Here is a 17,690-nt window from a genome sequence, read left to right on the forward strand (position 1 = left end):
GAAACACTCCAAACCCCTTCTGAGGAAACTTGGTACCAGGATCTGAAGGAGATACCTAATATTGCTTTACCGGAGAAAGCACTTGTCGGAGCTGGAATGAGTTTAAACTGGAAGATGGATCGGGACGACAAGCCTGTATACACCGAGGGGGGCCATGGTACGGTTTAAGTGTTTTTTTTTTTTTTTGAGCCTGTCCGCTTATCCCTGCAGTTGTTTCACTGTATGTTGCTGCTTATAAAAGAGAAGGGGGAAATATGGGTACCATCAAGAAAAATCCTGATGAAGAATTTTGGTACGATCGCATTGCAAAGAATTTTTCTTTTCCGCGGGGCGCGGATCTATCTGATCCTCCTGCTGCTGGCGCAGGTAAGATTGTGTTCGTTGTTTGTCTTAACTTTTTACTTCATGCCTTAATTGTTCTTTGTGCTTTGTAGGTGAGTTGTCAAACTTGGGCGTAGGCCCTGAGAGGAAAAGGCGCGCTACGGCTAGTAATGTTGCGCCCAAGAAAGGTGATGCCGGAACGACTCAATCTTTCAAAGTTAGAAATGTTGAGAAGAAAGGTATGCGCCATTCTTCTGACAAGTGTGATTATGTGGTGGTTTCTGATACTTTGGAGGGTCTTACGCCTGCAGTTAGTATTCGGCGAACGAAATCAGAGCCGAAAGATTCTGCTGATATTCCTACATCCAACCCAGATGATCCAATTGACTTAGAATCTAGCCCTGAGCATTTGGTGCAGAGAGGAGTAAGCAAGAGAAAACAAACTGATGCCACCGCGGAGGGTCAGCCTCCCAAGAAGATTCAGAGAAAGAAGATTACCCGAAGGGGTAACCTTGATGCTTTTGTTACGGGATCTGTTCCTGGTAAGCGGTGTCTTCTCTTGTTTCCTTTTTATGGGTTAGATTTTTACAGTTTTTTATTTTTGCAGCGGCTCCTGTTGTTCCAACTCCCACAAACGTGCAACCTGTGGTGAATGAAGAACTTCCTCCTACCCCTCCGCATGCTCCTGCAGCTGCTATGGAGGGTGTAGATGACGCGGAAAAGTCTGTTGAAACCGAGAGGTTTGCTGATGCTGGCCTGAATAATACGGATAATCCTTCGACTCCCGAGGTGGTTACTCAAGACCAAAGGGAAGGGGCAACTGAAAAAGTTCCTACTCCTTCGCCTTCAAGTACTATGCCGGAGCATGTTGAGAGAATGACTGTTGAAGAGCAAGACTCGTCTGCCGATGTTAGTAAACAATCTCCCATCCGTCCAGAAGAAACTTTGGGAGATTATTACTATCGGAGCTATTCGGAGAAGGATGCTGCTGACCTTCACGCCCCTGTTTGGAATTTGAAGAAAGGGGATAATTTTGCGGACTGGCATGTGTGCCAAGATTGGCTGCAGGGGATACTTCCGCCTGGGGAGGTCAAGTTCCAAGAAAGCCGATCTTGCGATCAGGCCTATCAGTCTTATGTTGCTGAGACCGCCGCTCATGTTTCTACCACCCATCGTATTGTTCGAGAGTGGTATAATATGCATAAGGAGCAAAAATATTTTGCGGCGGCTCAGAAAAAATTCTCCAATGATGAGAAATGTTTAGCTCAATTGATGGCTAAATTAAAAGATGATCAACCCAAATTTGAGGCTGAGCGCAAGACTGAGGAATGGTCTGTTACTGGTTGGAAGAGAAAGGCCGAAGCTGAAGCTGCTCTCCTTTCTGAAGAACGTAAGAATTGGAAGAAAATTTGTGAAAAGGATAATGCGGAGAAAGCAAATCTCCATACTATCATTAATAACCTCAAAGCTGATGTCGAAAAGCTGAAGAATCAAGATGCGGAGGTTGAAAGATTGAAGAAAGAGAAAGCCGACTTGGAGGCTGTGCTGGCAGAAGCGCGTTCCCATAGGGAACGAAGTGAGCAACGGGAGGTACAAGCTTTAAGCACTCTTGCCATTAGAGATAAAGAACTAGAAGAACTTACTGCTTTGGTTTCTGACCAGGAACGACTGAAAAAGGACCTGGAGCTTGCGCGTTCCGAACATGCTGAATCCTCTCGCCGCTTGACTGAGACTGAAGAGAAACTGGAAAATTCAGAGACGGCGCGGGCTTCCGCGGAAAGCGAGCTTGAGCCTTTAAAGAACGATATGACCTGGTTGAAGGATCGTGGGATTGCTTGTGTAAGATCCCTCCCTTATATATGCGCTTGCTTTTGCTTTCTTTCTTTTCTTTTGTGTTAACCACTATTGATTTGGTTTCATAGGTTGCTGAATCTGTCTTAAACTCTAAGGAGCTAGATAAAACTGTTGCGGTTTTAGTGGTTGCTGCGCGGCGGGATGGTTATGCGCAAGGTTATGCAGAATGCTCCCATCATGTAACGAGTGCACTGAAGGTTACTTGGGATGATAGCAAGTCTGCTACTTTTGGTGTAAATACTGCGGCCGCGCTTGCTTCTATGAAGGCGGAGTTTAATAACTTACAACTCCCAGTTATGGAGTTGATAGATGTAGCGCTGCAATCGGACGATCCGGTAGCGCGGCTTAAAGAAATCTTCCCTGATGAGGGAGAAAATTTAGAGTAGGGTGAAATTTGTTTCTGAACAATTTGTGTTTTTCCCTTTTTCCTGTTTGTGGGATGTATATCCTTGCTTTGTTGCGCTGTTCGTGTAAAGACTCGAAACACTGCCGTGTTTGAATCTTGTCAAGGCGTATTTGTACGCTGAAAGTAATACGTTTCTATTCGTTTGAATGCCTTTACAATTTTTTGCATGAATACAATTGCTTTTTACTTAAGTAAGGCGAATGAATGTTGGTATGAAGCTCGCATGGAGTTTATGGTCATTTGTGAAGTAATCACTGACCGCAAATGGAACGTTATTCTATACTACCATAATGTTTTCGTGCTTACTAAAAAGAAATTGCATGCATTTTGTAAATACAAATGATAGAAACTTTGTAATTTTTATTCATGGATAATCGCGCAGAGGCATTACAAAGTCTTAATAATTAAATGGAACTTAACTTAGTTCTGCCATTTTTGACGTTTCTCTGCGGGGAATTCTGCAGCATCTCTTAAGTCTTAGCCCGTTTGTTGGAGGTTTCTTCTCCGCGGGTGATTTGCTTAATCTCCTTGCGCATATTCTGGAGTAGATGTGTAAACTCCTCATTTTTTAGGGCTTTTTCTATCTCGGTGCGCAAGGAAATGCAATTGTTTGTGGTGTGTCCTGTATCCTTATGATATTCGCAATATTGCGCTAGGTCCTGACCATGTTTACTCTTCATCGGGATTGGTGGTTTGAACTGATAATCCTCGGTACTCAGGACTTCCGCCGGAGTCTTTGTCAGTGGGGTCCACTGCCTCTCCCTGTTTTCATGCTTGTTATCTCTCTGAGCAGAGAGTTTGTTAATTGTTGCGCGAGCATCTTCAGAGGAGCGGCTTCCAGATGACTCGCGCCATGATTTCTTGAATCTTCGTTCGCCCGTTGCACTAAAATCTGTGGGCCTGCTGTGTGGTAGTGGTGGTCTGTTTGTAGTAAGGTTTTTCTCTGTTTGTGCGTAAACCTTGGCCGCCGCCATTATCTTTTCCCAACTCTTGGGGAGGCCTTCTGTTCCGGACAGCACTTTGACCATATCATCACATCTAACCGCATACTTAAACTGAGCGCGGATTAGCTGTTCGTGGACACCACCGATCTCCAATACTTCCTTATTATACCTGGTTATAAAATCTTCTAAATTCTCATCATCTCGACGACATATGTTCATGACATCAGATGTATCCCGCATGGAGCGCCTTTGCTGACTGAAGTGTGTTAAGAATTTTTGGCGCAGGTCTTTCCATGACTCGATTTGCCCCGTTGGTAGATTATCAAACCAAATTCGCGCCGGCCCCGTTAATGTTTGAACAAACAAATGACACCAAAGCGGAAGAGTCCAACCGCCGACCAATCCTGCGCTGGTGAAGACCCTCAAGTGATCGTCGGGATCAGTTAACCCATTGAATTTGCCGACGTTAGATGGTAATTTCGCCCTTTCTAACGGAGCCAGAGCTATTTCCAGTATAAACTTCGAGTTTTCCGCTGCTTCTGCAGGGCGGTAAACTAAGTCGTAATTATGCTCTGCCTCAGGGTTGTACAATGCTCGAGGCCTGGATTTGTTAGAGTTTGGGTGCAGCCTGTTGAATACGCTCGTGTTTGCGCTCAAACGATACGTTTGGTTAGATTCATCGGTGTGGGCATCCCAAGGGGAGCCCAACCTATCATGAACTGATTGCCTTTGATGAGGCTGTGACTCATGGTGTTGTCTCTGATAGCTGTTTGTTCCATCATTCGTCGATTCTTCTCGTTGAGAAGCATGAGCTCTAGATCCCGGCCTTCGCGATTGTGTTACGGGAGCAGTTTGAGCACACAATTGTGTATACATTGCATTTAATGCTCCCTGTGACCGGACATACCATGATATCGGAGTTTCCCCCGGTGGTAGAATTGATTGGGCGGGATTTATGGGAAATATCCCTGGAGTAACAGGGTTATTTGCTCCATTAGATTGAACCTCATTATCGTCTGAGGCCTCTTCCACCATCCCTTCGACTGGTAGATTGTTTCCGACATTTGGTCGAGGACCGGATCGCCGGTGAGAAGATAAATTTTCTGCCATATGTAAAAACAGAAAAATGAGATGAACTGAACCGAAACGAGATAGGAACTAGAAAAACTGAGAAAACGGTGGGCGCCAATGAAGAAACACTGGTTCAACAGATCGGAATCAGTTGGACCAGGGGATTTGAATCCGCATAAAAGGTTAGTTCTCTCTCAATTAGTTCAGTGGTGATCGAACTTCTTCTCCGGCTATTCTGCAAAACAGAGCACCGTTAGCCTCGCCAAGGGGAGAAGAGGGTTCTCTCCTTGACCCGACTCCGGTGTGAGAATAAGTATTTGTGTGGAGAAGATAAAGGTAATTGAGTAGTGAGATTGGATCTGAATTTTTACCTGAAGTATTCTCCTATTTATAACCGAGAGTTTGGGAGGGAAAATCTGTTATTGAAAAGATAACGGAAGATGCTAACACCGTAGCGGTTATCTTTCCTTCCGTTAAGTCTTTTTACTCTTCGTTAAGTTGCTTTGATCCGACGTGAGTGCACACGGATCACGACTTGATCTACGGTTGGGGAATTGCCACGTGGAAAGTGGTTTGAGTGGAGATCATTCTCCAATTACATGCTATCGTGGTGATTTCAGGAATGTTTGTGATGATGACACGTGTCCAGACGGTTATAACCGTCTGGGTGGTGCACGATTGTATTTCTTCTAGAAGATTACTGCTGTAATCTGGTGTGACACCTCTTAGTGTGTACACAGCTGAACAAATCTCAGTCTGGGTAAAATAATATCCAAGTCTGGATATTTTGGGTGGACATTTCGGTCTCAGGGTTTTGACCCTTTTAAATGGAAGGCGGCGCAAGGGTTCGGTTTTCCCTTTGGGCGCGCGACTATTGTTTGTTAGTTTCTTTCTTCCTTCTGCAAGACTAATGCGCAGCTGCGCAAGGTTAGAAAGGTTGAAAGGTCGGTTTGGTGGTATGGTCCCATATATTGTGATCGTGTGAACTAAGATCCATAAGGATCAAACAACTATATTGTGGTTGTGGTTTGTATTTGAACTTGAAACTTTATGTTTTAATTAAGCTAAATGTCCAAAATAAATATTGTGTTGAACACTAAGATATTTATGGATACCAACCTCCGTCACTGCCACGTTTGTATTTCCACTGCTACATTTTTGGGTTGTGACACTTGACCCATTCATTTCCAAGCTCCCACCTAGCTTGTCAAGAGTCAAATTATAATACAATATCCACGAGATGGTTAGATTAGTCATCATATACCATGACCGTCACCTTATGGATTTTTATACCATTTTTTTCATTCTAATCTATTATAGGTTAGTTTGACTTTTAAAAGTCAAACTGGCATTTAACATATATAAATGCACTAACAAGTTCATGAAACTCATTTAGGCATTTTATCATCTACTTGGTGGGCATCATCTTTAGGCCATCTAATTAGCTAAATTTCTTAACCAAAATCACCACATTTATTTCAATTCAACAAGTTTATATGCTTATGAATATCAAGTCAGCATAAACTTCCAATTATCACATGCTAATTCATCCTTTCTACCAATTAGTCATAAGTTAATCTTTCATGTCAAACCCCACTTTATGGACACCTAATAAACCCACTAAATTATTCAAGTATTTTGTCCATACAAGCAACTATGCTTACTATGAAAATCGAAACATCATCAATTTCGTCAAATCATCAAAACTCATTTGATTAACTACTCGAACAATCATCCATGTATATCATGTACTAAATATTTCACATAATCAATAACTATGATAGAAAAAGAACACTTCTACTATCTTCAAAACACATAAATGCCATGACTAAATTTCTAAATCATCTCTTTAGGAATTTCTCTTAACTAGAGAACTCCACCAATGAACAAATTTCAACATACCTTATATAGGGACGTAGTATGTGCTAAATCTTCAAACATACATCAAATCCACTTTGATTTTCATTTTAATTTGCATGATTTTGTGTTGATGAGCAAGAACAAGGGTTTGCCCTCCTATTTCTCTCTGGTTCGACATACACACACATATGTGTGTTATGTTTCTAATTTCTCACTTTTAAAACACATCTTTCCATTTTATCAACTTTAATCCCTCCAGCTTGGTTTTTATTATAAAAGACCATAGTTTACCCAATTTAGTAACACACAACATGTTTTTAACTAGGTTAATATTCCTAGTCGCCTACTTCCCGTTAATTATCAATGAACATGATATTCTATTTACTAAGTTCGAGGATGTTACAACCCGACTTAGATTATGTACCGATAATCTGGTCCTTTTATAAACTTTAATTTTCTAAAGAAAAACATTCACTTGCTTTTATATAACATTAGGTTTATTTAATTAAATCCTAATGTTTACGGGTTAACTTTTACCATTAACGGTATTTTACGTGCTGTGCCCCAGTTAATTTGGTATAGTTACCAAATCCGTTATTTGGGATATTACATTATTATACATATCAAAAGAAAGAGGCGATGAATAGTGTTTTTCATTTTTTTATATTGTTTTTTTTATTTTTTTTAATATTGTTCTTTTCTAAGTTTTATAATTTTGTTGGTTTACTACTTCAACTTAGTCTAGTCTGTTCATGTTGCACCGCAGATGTAGGAGTTGGACTCCACCAATACGTCGTCTTTAACGGGACTTAAAACCACAACTGAGAGTTGCCGTTGTCCAGGGGTTGGCTGGCAGAAAGACCGCTCTATGAGAGAGAAACCTATTTGCGTAGTGAAGAAACACTGGTTCAACAGATCGGAATCAGTTGGACCAGGGGGTTTGAATCCGCATAAAAGGTTAGTTCTCTCTCAATTGGTTCAGTGGTGATCGAACTTATTCTTCGGCTATTCTGCAAAACAGAGCACCGTTAGCCTCGCCAAGGGGAGAAGAGGGTTCTCTCCTTGACCCGACTCCGGTGTGAGAATAAGTATTTGTGTGGAGAAGATAAAGGTAATTGAGTAGTGAGATTGGATCTGAATTTTTACCTGAAGTATTCTCCTATTTATAACCGAGAGTTTGGGAGGGAAAATCTGTTATTGAAAAGATAACGGAAGATGCTAACACCGTAGCGGTTATCTTTCCTTCCGTTAAGTCTTTTTACTCTTCGTTAAGTTGCTTTGATCCGACGTGAGTGCACACGGATCACGACTTGATCTACGGTTGGGGAATTGCCACGTGGAAAGTGGTTTGAGTGGAGATCATTCTCCAATTACATGCTATCGTGGTGATTTCAGGAATGTTTGTGATGATGACACGTGTCCAGACGGTTATAACCGTCTGGGTGGTGCACGATTGTATTTCTTCTAGAAGATTACTGCTGTAATCTGGTGTGACACCTCTTAGTGTGTACACAGCTGAACAAATCTCAGTCTGGGTAAAATAATATCCAAGTCTGGATATTTTGGGTGGACATTTCGGTCTCGGGGTTTTGACCCTTTTAAATGGAAGGCGGCACAAGGGTTCGGTTTTCCCTTTGGGCGCGCGACTATTGTTTGTTAGTTTCTTTCTTCCTTCTGCAAGACTAATGCGCGGCTGCGCAAGGTTAGAAAGGTTGAAAGGTCGGTTTGGTGGTATGGTCCCATATCCTTTTGTGGGATTTTTGGGACCTTACCCCTTCACGTAGGTTTTGAAAGGGTGGTGTGACGACCGCCCTTACCAACCAATAGGCTTTAAACATGTCTACACGATACTGTTCATTCAGTTTCTCTATTAATAGATAGAGATTGATTTAAATATATATTTTTTTCAACTTTTAAGATACAATCAAAGTACTACATGAATCATAAAAATTAATGTATACCGGTACCATGTTGTTCGGTATGACATGGTAGCGATACCATATTAGTTCGTAAAAACAATAAAATAAATGTTGGTATCTTATTATATATATATATATATATATATATATATATTATATTTTAACGAAGGCAATGAATAGTAATTTTATTTTTATAATAATATATAGCTTATTATTATTTTATTATTATTTTGAATATATAACAGTTTATTATTATATTTACCTTTAAGAAGTTATTTTTCTTTTTTTCTTTTTTTTTTAAACCACATATTTCCTTTACCAATTTTTTTAATAATTCTTTTTTCTCTTTAGAACATATATATTAATTTATCAATTAATTTGATACTTGTTTAATAAATTACGTTTATAACTTTTTTTATAAAAACTTAAGTATGTAGTTGTGCTTGATTTTTTCCCTCGACATTCCGTTGTAGGTTTTGTTAAAAACAAAGTTGTACTCAAAATAAAGAATTTATTTTTTTTTATCATAAAACAGTATGATGATAAACGAAACCAGTCTAATGGGTTGGATTTCTAAACAACATGTTTTATATTCAAAACATGTACGTGTTACATTATCATTATTCGGTTTCGCCGCAACGTGCGACGTAAAAAACTATACATATGAAAAGAAAGAGGCGATGAATAGTGTTTTTCATCTTTTTAGTATTGTTTTTTTTTATTTTTTTAATATTGTTCTTTTCTAAGTTTTATAATTTTGTTGGTTTATTACTTCAATTGATTTACACACACACACACACACACACACACACATATATATATATATATATATATATATATATATAGGGGAAGGATGTATAGAAAACCCACTTTAATTTAGAAAACCCGGGAAACTCAAAGCTCCCGATGGTTTTTTTTTTTGAAAAAATTTACACATGTTATATACATGTTTTTAAGGCTTTTGGGCAAAAAAAATCAAAAAAGCGCCGAGTAGATATTTTTTAAAAAAATAAACAAGTTTTGGTGTAACACATGTTACATTCATCTGACATATTTGTAACATGTGTTACACCAAAACTTGTTTATTTTTTTTTTAAATATCTACTCGGCGCTTTTTTGATTTTTTTTGCCCAAAACCCTTAAAAACATGTATATAACATGTGTAAATTTTTTCAGAAAAAAAAAACATCGGGAGCTTTGAGTTTCCCGGGTTTTCTAAATTAAAGTGGGTTTTCTATAGATACTTACATTATATATATATATATATATATATATATATATATATATATATATATATATATATATATGGGTTCAGGATTTAGGGAAAACGGTGAATAGTGTGAGAACAGTGAGAACGCTTATGGATCGTCCAATCAAAACAATCTATGGACTAGATTGGCGCGGTGACGTTTTCGTAAATAACATCAATTTTATTACGTGGGCGCGCTTTATTAAGGGTAATAATGTCTTTTACTACTCAAATTCAAAACGCCAAATTAAATGAGAACATGCCATTCAAAACGAATAAATCCATTAATACAAGGGAATATGCCACAGAATAGTAATGAAGTTTTAGGAGTGTTCCAATTAGGTCACTAATAAAATTTATTGTTCTAATTAGATCATTCTACTTTATTTTGGTGTTCTAATGCTATATATTTTACCTGAATATCAGGTCATAGTCCTACATGACATTTATTTATGGTTAGTTGTTTATATTCTTTTATGACTCTAATTTAAATGCTTTTGGTGTAGTAGTAATTAGTACTTTCTTTCATTAAAAATTTACTGACATCTAACTATTTTTCACGATTTTATAAAAATTTTGATAACTTTTTAGAGATCTTGAAAAAAAATCACATTTTTTAATTTTTTTCACATTTTTTTAACTTTTCTACAATTTAAAAAAAAAATTAAATCTATTTCGCATTTTTTTCTAACCCATTTGGCATTTATGTGCCATGTCAACAATTTTTTTAAATAAAAAACCTAAATAAATGACATGTACGATGGATGACCTTCTATTTAGGTAAAATATCTAGGATTGAAACATTAATTGAAACTTGTATGACCTAATTGGAACAAAAAAAATTATGAGTGACCTAATTAGAACACTCTTGAAACTTGGTTACTATTGTACAAAGTTAACCCTTAATACAAAACGCCAAAGCTTAACGATAAAACGCGGTGCAGACTTACAGGTAGAAGAAACAAACAGTAACTGAAAGTCAATTATTAACATTTATTAGAATAAATTCCCTCCTAAATTACGCGCCAAAAACATTATTAACTAAACGCCATAAAAACAATGTATAAAACAACGTGCCATCTTTATCTAAACGCGATTAAAAACAAAACGCCAAACCCTGAAAAGATGGGAAGTGTTACATCCTTAACAGATGAACCTGAACAAAACAGTAACTGAAACGACATAAAACTTTATTACTAACATTTATTATATTAAAAGCCACACCATCTAAATTGAATTTTTTTATCTTTTCAAAACACCAAAATTACCTGTCAAATTATAGGTCTGCATCCTACATGGCACGACAATTGATACACAAAATACACATAAAAAAAATTACTGATGTTTTTTACCGCTAAAAACATATATCTACTTGGCGCCAAAAACAGCTCATTATATAAGTACAACAGCTAAACAAAGCTTGACACTCCACACATTCACTAAAAACGTCACACATTGTCTAAAAAGCCATACAACTTAAAAAAAATGGCTCAGGTTATTGCATGGAGGTTTGAGAGGTCAGAGAGACGTTTCGTCCTAAAGTTCTCTGACAGGAGAAGGGTGAAAGTCAAGACAATCAAGGCCATACTTAGTATGGATGAAGCCGTTTAGATGGATATTCTAGCCCTTGGAATTCAAGTGGCCTACGATTATGAAAGGACTCGAACGGTAATAAGAAGATTAAAGAGAAAATTTCCAGCAGATGATGACGATGATGGTGACGACGATACCGATCTACCAAAAGTTACCAGTTAGAGTTTGGATGAACAATCAAGAACGGTGAACGTGAGCTATCAACACGGGGTGGATTATTCATTGACAATGGACGAAGTGCTGAACATAGATAGACTACATCTTCTTGAGCAGCTCTGTGATTTAGCACCTTCGAACGATGCAAAATCCAGCGTTGTGATGATATTTATGTATATGATGCAACAAAGACGAGACGAGATTATGGCGTTATACGCCAATGCACAAGATGATGATAATGAGTCTGATGAGAGTGATGAAAAAAGCGATGGTTACATCTCTGATGTAATACCATCCATAGAAGACTATTAGTTTTTGTTTAATTTCGTCATAGTTGTACTCTTTTAAATTACTATTGAATTTAAAAACACCATGAATGCCAAGAAATTTACCTTTATAACATATATGAACTGTTGAAATCTACAAAAACGCCTAATGAATTTGGGAACGCCATGGACGAAAAGAAGTTATAATTACTAATTGATTTTAATGAATTTGGGGACGCCGTAATGTAACACCCCGAAAATGGGATTAGTAATCAAACTCCGTTAATACTGAAAGACGAGTGAAATACCGTTAGTGGTAAAATTTAACCCGAAAATATTAGGATTTAAAGGAATAATCCTAATATTAAATACAACGTGAATAAAAGCTTTTAAGGGAGTAAGTTTATAAGAAGTCCGAGTTAACGGGACTTAAAATAAAACAGGTTATAACTCCCGGAACCCACTAAATAACTAGGAATATCAACCTAGTTAGTCTAGTGTTTTAAAATAAAGAGGGAACTTGATGTAGTAACCTTTATAAACCTGGGTAAAGTAGAGGGACTAAAATGGTTAAGATGAGAAAATGAGTTTTTATTAATTAAAACTAAAAACACCAAAACACACACCTTTGTGTGTGTTCTGGTCGTACAAAACACAGGAGCCAAGAAGGGCTCTCAAGCTCAAACCCTAACAAGCATAAAATCAACAAATTGAAGGGGCAAATCCAACCTAAATCGAAATCCAAGCACGAATTCATGATCACCTCGATGAAGGGATCATAAGGTATGCCAAATTTCATTATTTAGTTCCATCTTGAATTCTTGGTGAACATATGAAATCGAAAATTTGGCTTGCATGATTAAAGTTTGGACGAATTTAGGATGAAATCATGTCTAGGAGTAAACCCTAGTCAATAACTAGTTGAATTAGTGTTGAAATTATAAAGTTCATGATCATCCATTATGGGTGTTTAAATGGGTTTTGTAGAAACATGATGAACACTAGAACCATGATTGTCAAACTAGTGTTATTTAAACTTTATGAAGTTAATCTTGACATTTAACCATGAATTTGATGATCTTCTAGTAAAAGATGTTGAAATTGGCAAGATAGGTAGCCATAAGTTTGATTGTTAAATTCTATAAAAGAATGCCCATTAGGTGTTTGTTAAAATGCCTAAATGAGAAGTAAAGTGGTGAAATTCAAGTGAAACGCGTAATTGGCAAGCTTGACTAATCACATGAGATATGGGATAAAACGGGTTCTAATCATAATGTTGATTTGCCTTAATCGTGCATATTATATGATTAAAGGTAGTTGACTTTAGAAAGTCGAACTAACCTATGATGAAGTCGAATAGAATGATGACTAATCTAACCATCTTACGAATTATGATGCTAATTTGACTCTTGACAAGCTAGATGGAGGCTTGGGGAAAGAAGCGGGTCAAATGGATCGTATACGCGGAAAAGAGCATAATCCGGATACTAGGTAAGTTAAAGCTTACACCTTTTATTAACAACTATTGGTTTTATAGATTATGAATAATCAAAAGTCATATTTGACTTATGATGTTTTGACCCGTCATGTGCGGTTCGGAACAAAAGACATTAATGATAAACCATGTTGAATGATTAAAAAGAGCTAATAAGATCATTTAGTCATGCAATGACTAATAAATAACGAGTTCTGAATGATTACCTTGTAAGGTAAATCAATACAATTAATAAGGGTTAAACGGTAAGGTGGTCACTAGTTGACGATAACCGTTAGTTTTGAAGGACACTTTATGGCGTAAGATATAAAGGGGTCAAAATGATCAAGAAATAGATTTATAAGGAAAATTGACCGTACGGTGTAAACCGGTACAAGTCATGTAGACGAGATGATGATAAATCCATCTCGCAAAAGTAAACGGTCATTTAGACCAAACGGGTCAAAAGGTGAAAATATCACCCTTTGACAATATCGACTAATGGTTTGTCAAGTTGTATGATTACAGGAATAAATATCGATTGAATGTTGACATCGCTATTACTTAGCGGCTACTAAGGCAAGGTATCGAAACAGGTCAATATATTGATCCGAGCCAGGTTTGTATAATGATTCAACTCGTCATGTAGAACTTGAGGTTCTATAAGTGTTACACAAGGATAAAATATAGATATTCGGTTATCATTAAGGTAAACCGAATAAATTGGGTCATGATTATGGTATTTTAGAAATATAATGGTTTCTAAACAAGATTATAGTTTTAAAAGTGGGATTTTGGTCGAATATGGCTTTAAAGGTCCTTCGTCGTAATAGGAGGGGTAAAAGTGACCAAAATGCCCTTATAAGTGAAATTAAGCAAACGATCCCTAAAGGTTGCTTAGAAATGAGTTTTGTAACCAAATAGATACTTGTATTAAGTATAAAAACTGAAATATGTGAATCTTTGGGTCAAATGACTCTATATGAGTCTTTGCCGTAAAATGATAATCCGAGGGGTAAAACTCGGAATAAATAGATCTCCACATTAAATCCTCCACACATATAGTTGTGGTGGAAGATAAATTGATAAATAATATGGAAGTACAATGCTAGAAGTGAATGGGTATGAATTATGCGGTAAAAGTGCTTAAATACCCTTAACGGGTCAAAATAAGCTTCTAAGTCAAAACGGGTTAAAGAAGGTATACAAACCCGTGATTTTGAGCCTAATATAATAGGAGATATTGAAATTATGAAGTTCATGGGTTTAAAGATCAAATAGGTATGTTTGTTTGATAAAATCACGAACGGGTCAAAATTTGGTAAAAAGGGTAATAAGCCAAAGATTTAAAAGTATTAAATTTTTGTTAATCCGGATGTCGGATTTTAACTCCATATGATGGAGGATTAAATTACAGACGCGTAGGAAAAAGAATCGTGTAAAACGGATTAAAAACGAGAGAGTTATGTCCGTTTCGGTAAGAACTAATGAAAAATAAACGTGCAGAGTTGACACGGGCGGGTGACTTTTTGACACGGCCGGGTGGCTGGGCTGTGAAAAATATATGTTAAGCTGACACGGCCGGGTGACTTTTTGACACGGCCGGGTGAAGGGGCTGAAAACAAAACAAAAATAATTTCTTGTTTTGTTACGTTAAGCACGGAACTTGTTTATACTCGATTATTAAAGTGTCAAAACTAATTATTTACATGGTTTTGACCGTAGGTGAAGATGGACCTAATCCGGATGAAGATCAAGCGGCGAGCAAGAACCGAACACATGTTAAATGAAGCTTCCGCGTCAAATCTTGATTTGTGTTGATATAAGTGAATTATGTAAACACTTATAAATTGTTTTTGAAATGTTGTAATCATTTGGGAATGTTGGTATAACAAGTTTTGTAAAGACACATTTTAGCATAAAAATTTGTATCTTTTATTAAAATATTAATAAAACCAGACGGGCGTTACACATAAACGCCAAAATATTTACTATGCACGTGATCCAAAAAAACAATAAAACACTAGGTAGTTATTGAATCTAATTAAACGCCAAAAAAATCTTACACGCCAAAAACATGAAGCGGTGTTGTGGACACATTGAAAAAAAAAGAATATAAAAGGACACAAAAGCCTCTCCGCCCTTCATTATATCGCGTGCGACATGTTGGGCCAGGATCCGTTCTCACACTGTAGGGCGTTTTCTCCTAATCCCGTACCTATATATATAAAGAGGAAGGTTAACGTACATTACGGCTTAACGTACATCACGTACGACAGGTAATTACGCACGTTCATTTTAAAATCACGCACGTTATTATTCAAAAATCCAAAATCACGCATGTTGAAACACAATAATCACGCATATTTAAAACATTAATCACGCATGTTATAAAACAAATCACGCACATTGTTGTACGTGAAGTACGTTAAGCCGTAATATATGAAATACTTTTTCTATATATATATATATATGTGTGTGTGTGTGAAAAGAAAGAGGCGATGAATAGTGTTTTTCATTTTTTAATATTGTTTTTTTTATTTTAATATTGTTCTTTTCTAAGTTTTATAATTTTGTTGGTTTATTACTTCAATTGATTTAAATATATATATATATATATTTTCAACTTTTAATATATAATCAAAGTACCACATGAATCATAAAAATTAATGTATACCGGTACCATGTTGTTCGGTATGATATGGTAGCGATATCGTATTAGTTCGCAGAAACAATAAAATAAATGTTGGTATAGATATAGATGTTCAATCGATTTCGATTGGGTTTGGTACGATAACGACACAATATCCGTTTTAAAAAATATGGTAACATAAAAAAAAGAGGCGATGAATAGTGGTTTTGTTTTTGTTTTTCAATATTGTTTTTTTTCAAAGTTTTTATCATTTTATTGGTTTATTGCTTTAAATGATTTACACATAAATTTTTCTCATATAATGTTTGAGATACAATCAAAATATCCGTTATCAAACATGTAACACCTTGAAAATTCCTGTCCAACGAAATAAAGACACGTGTCATGTGGGACAAATGTGTCAGAAACCGGGTCAAATACAAAGATGCGTGGTAGGATTTTAAGAGGGCGTCATGTTATTAAAACACCTCTGAACGACCCAAGGGCGACATGTTATTAAAACACCTCTGAGCGACCCGAATTTATAAATCCCAAGATCCATAAACTATTTGATAAACATCTTGTATATTTTACCGGCTAATTCTAAATAAATAAAACTCCATCCTTTGTAAGGAAGTTGGATTATTAATAAGTGCTACTACAATAATTTCTGATTTTAAATCCTAATCTAGTGAGAAATGGGAGTTGATGAGAATTCAAGCTTTCCTTGTAACTTCCGTCAATTTGCAAGTCCCACAAGAATCCAATTTAAAAAGGGGACATGTAAGAACCATGCAAGCATGCAATGGCTGAACAGATGGTCCCACAACTGAAAAAGATGGCTTGGATTCAGGTTTGTTGATTGCATGGTCAAGACTTGGAAAGTTTACAAATTTTTGTCCTCTGACCATCGGTTACGGACCGCAAGGCCCTAGGCTTACGGTCCGTAAGGAGGGTACCTGGGCATGTTCAGCAAAGGTCGGTTACGGACCGCAACAATCTGAGCATACGATCCGCAAAGGCTGCATACGGACCGCAAGAGTTTACACTTACGGTCCGTAAGCCTGTCGCTGGCAGCAGGATTTGGACAGCTGCCTGTTCAGCCTGTTACACCGACTTAGAAAGGTGGTTTTCGAAACAATGGCCTTGCTAGGCAGTATTTAGCCCTCTAGGGACATCTGGGATGATCTTGTAACTATCCTAGACTACCTTGGCATGATCTTGAGCCTCTTGGTTCACTATAAAAGGGACTTGAGTGGTGACCATTTGGACTTACTTATTCACATTGCACTCAAGGCACTCTTGGAGCTTCTCTGGACATCAACCAAGATTTCCTTAAGCTTCTAATCCTTCTTAGGACTCTTGTAAGTGTCCTTAACTTCCCTTAATTCGTTTTAGCTTAGTTAATTAGCTAAAAGTCAAACCGTCGTAATTAAGGTTTGACTTCGTGATTAATTAAATTGTGCTCTGTCAAATCACGAATTAAAAGTACCTTTAAGTAGGTAATTATGTGGGTAACAAACCCTTAAAAGGGTATTTCCAGATTCCCACTCTAACTATGCTAATTGTCGAGTCAAAGCTTATTATAAAAAGTCAACAGAATACTTATTTGCGAATTAATGCATAATTAGCAATGTAGGGTACATGCAACCTGTTTGATCATTAAAATAACTTGGTAATTAATGTAAGAACATGTTCCAACATGTTCAACTCGACAATTTTCAGTTTAGGCTCGGTTTGGAACCGAAAGTCGCAAAGTTTGACTTCTGCTTTGACTTTCAGTTCTGACCCGTTTAAGCCAAGATTAGGATTGCCTTAGAGCTTCTTTTGAACCTATTTACATGTTAGTATAACTCTCTGAGATTATACAACTTGGTTCATTAGATATCCTATTCACATGCATGTTTCCGTTAATCGCTTATATGTTGACCATTATGCCCATTTG

General features: G+C 37.0%; 1 long non-coding RNA gene across 1 annotated transcript; it reads left to right on the top strand.

The window, feature by feature from the left end:
* Positions 1-11,955: 11,955 nt before the first annotated feature.
* Positions 11,956-15,057, top strand: LOC110940006. The gene is made up of 4 exons (XR_002592719.2): positions 11,956-12,422; positions 13,061-13,130; positions 13,642-13,697; positions 14,839-15,057. It is a non-coding gene; the product is annotated as an uncharacterized LOC110940006 (long non-coding RNA).
* The last annotated feature ends 2,633 nt before the right edge of the window (positions 15,058-17,690 follow it).

This window comes from Helianthus annuus, chromosome 5 (genome assembly GCF_002127325.2).
Source record: "Helianthus annuus cultivar XRQ/B chromosome 5, HanXRQr2.0-SUNRISE, whole genome shotgun sequence".
Classification (NCBI taxonomy): Eukaryota; Viridiplantae; Streptophyta; class Magnoliopsida; order Asterales; family Asteraceae; genus Helianthus; species Helianthus annuus.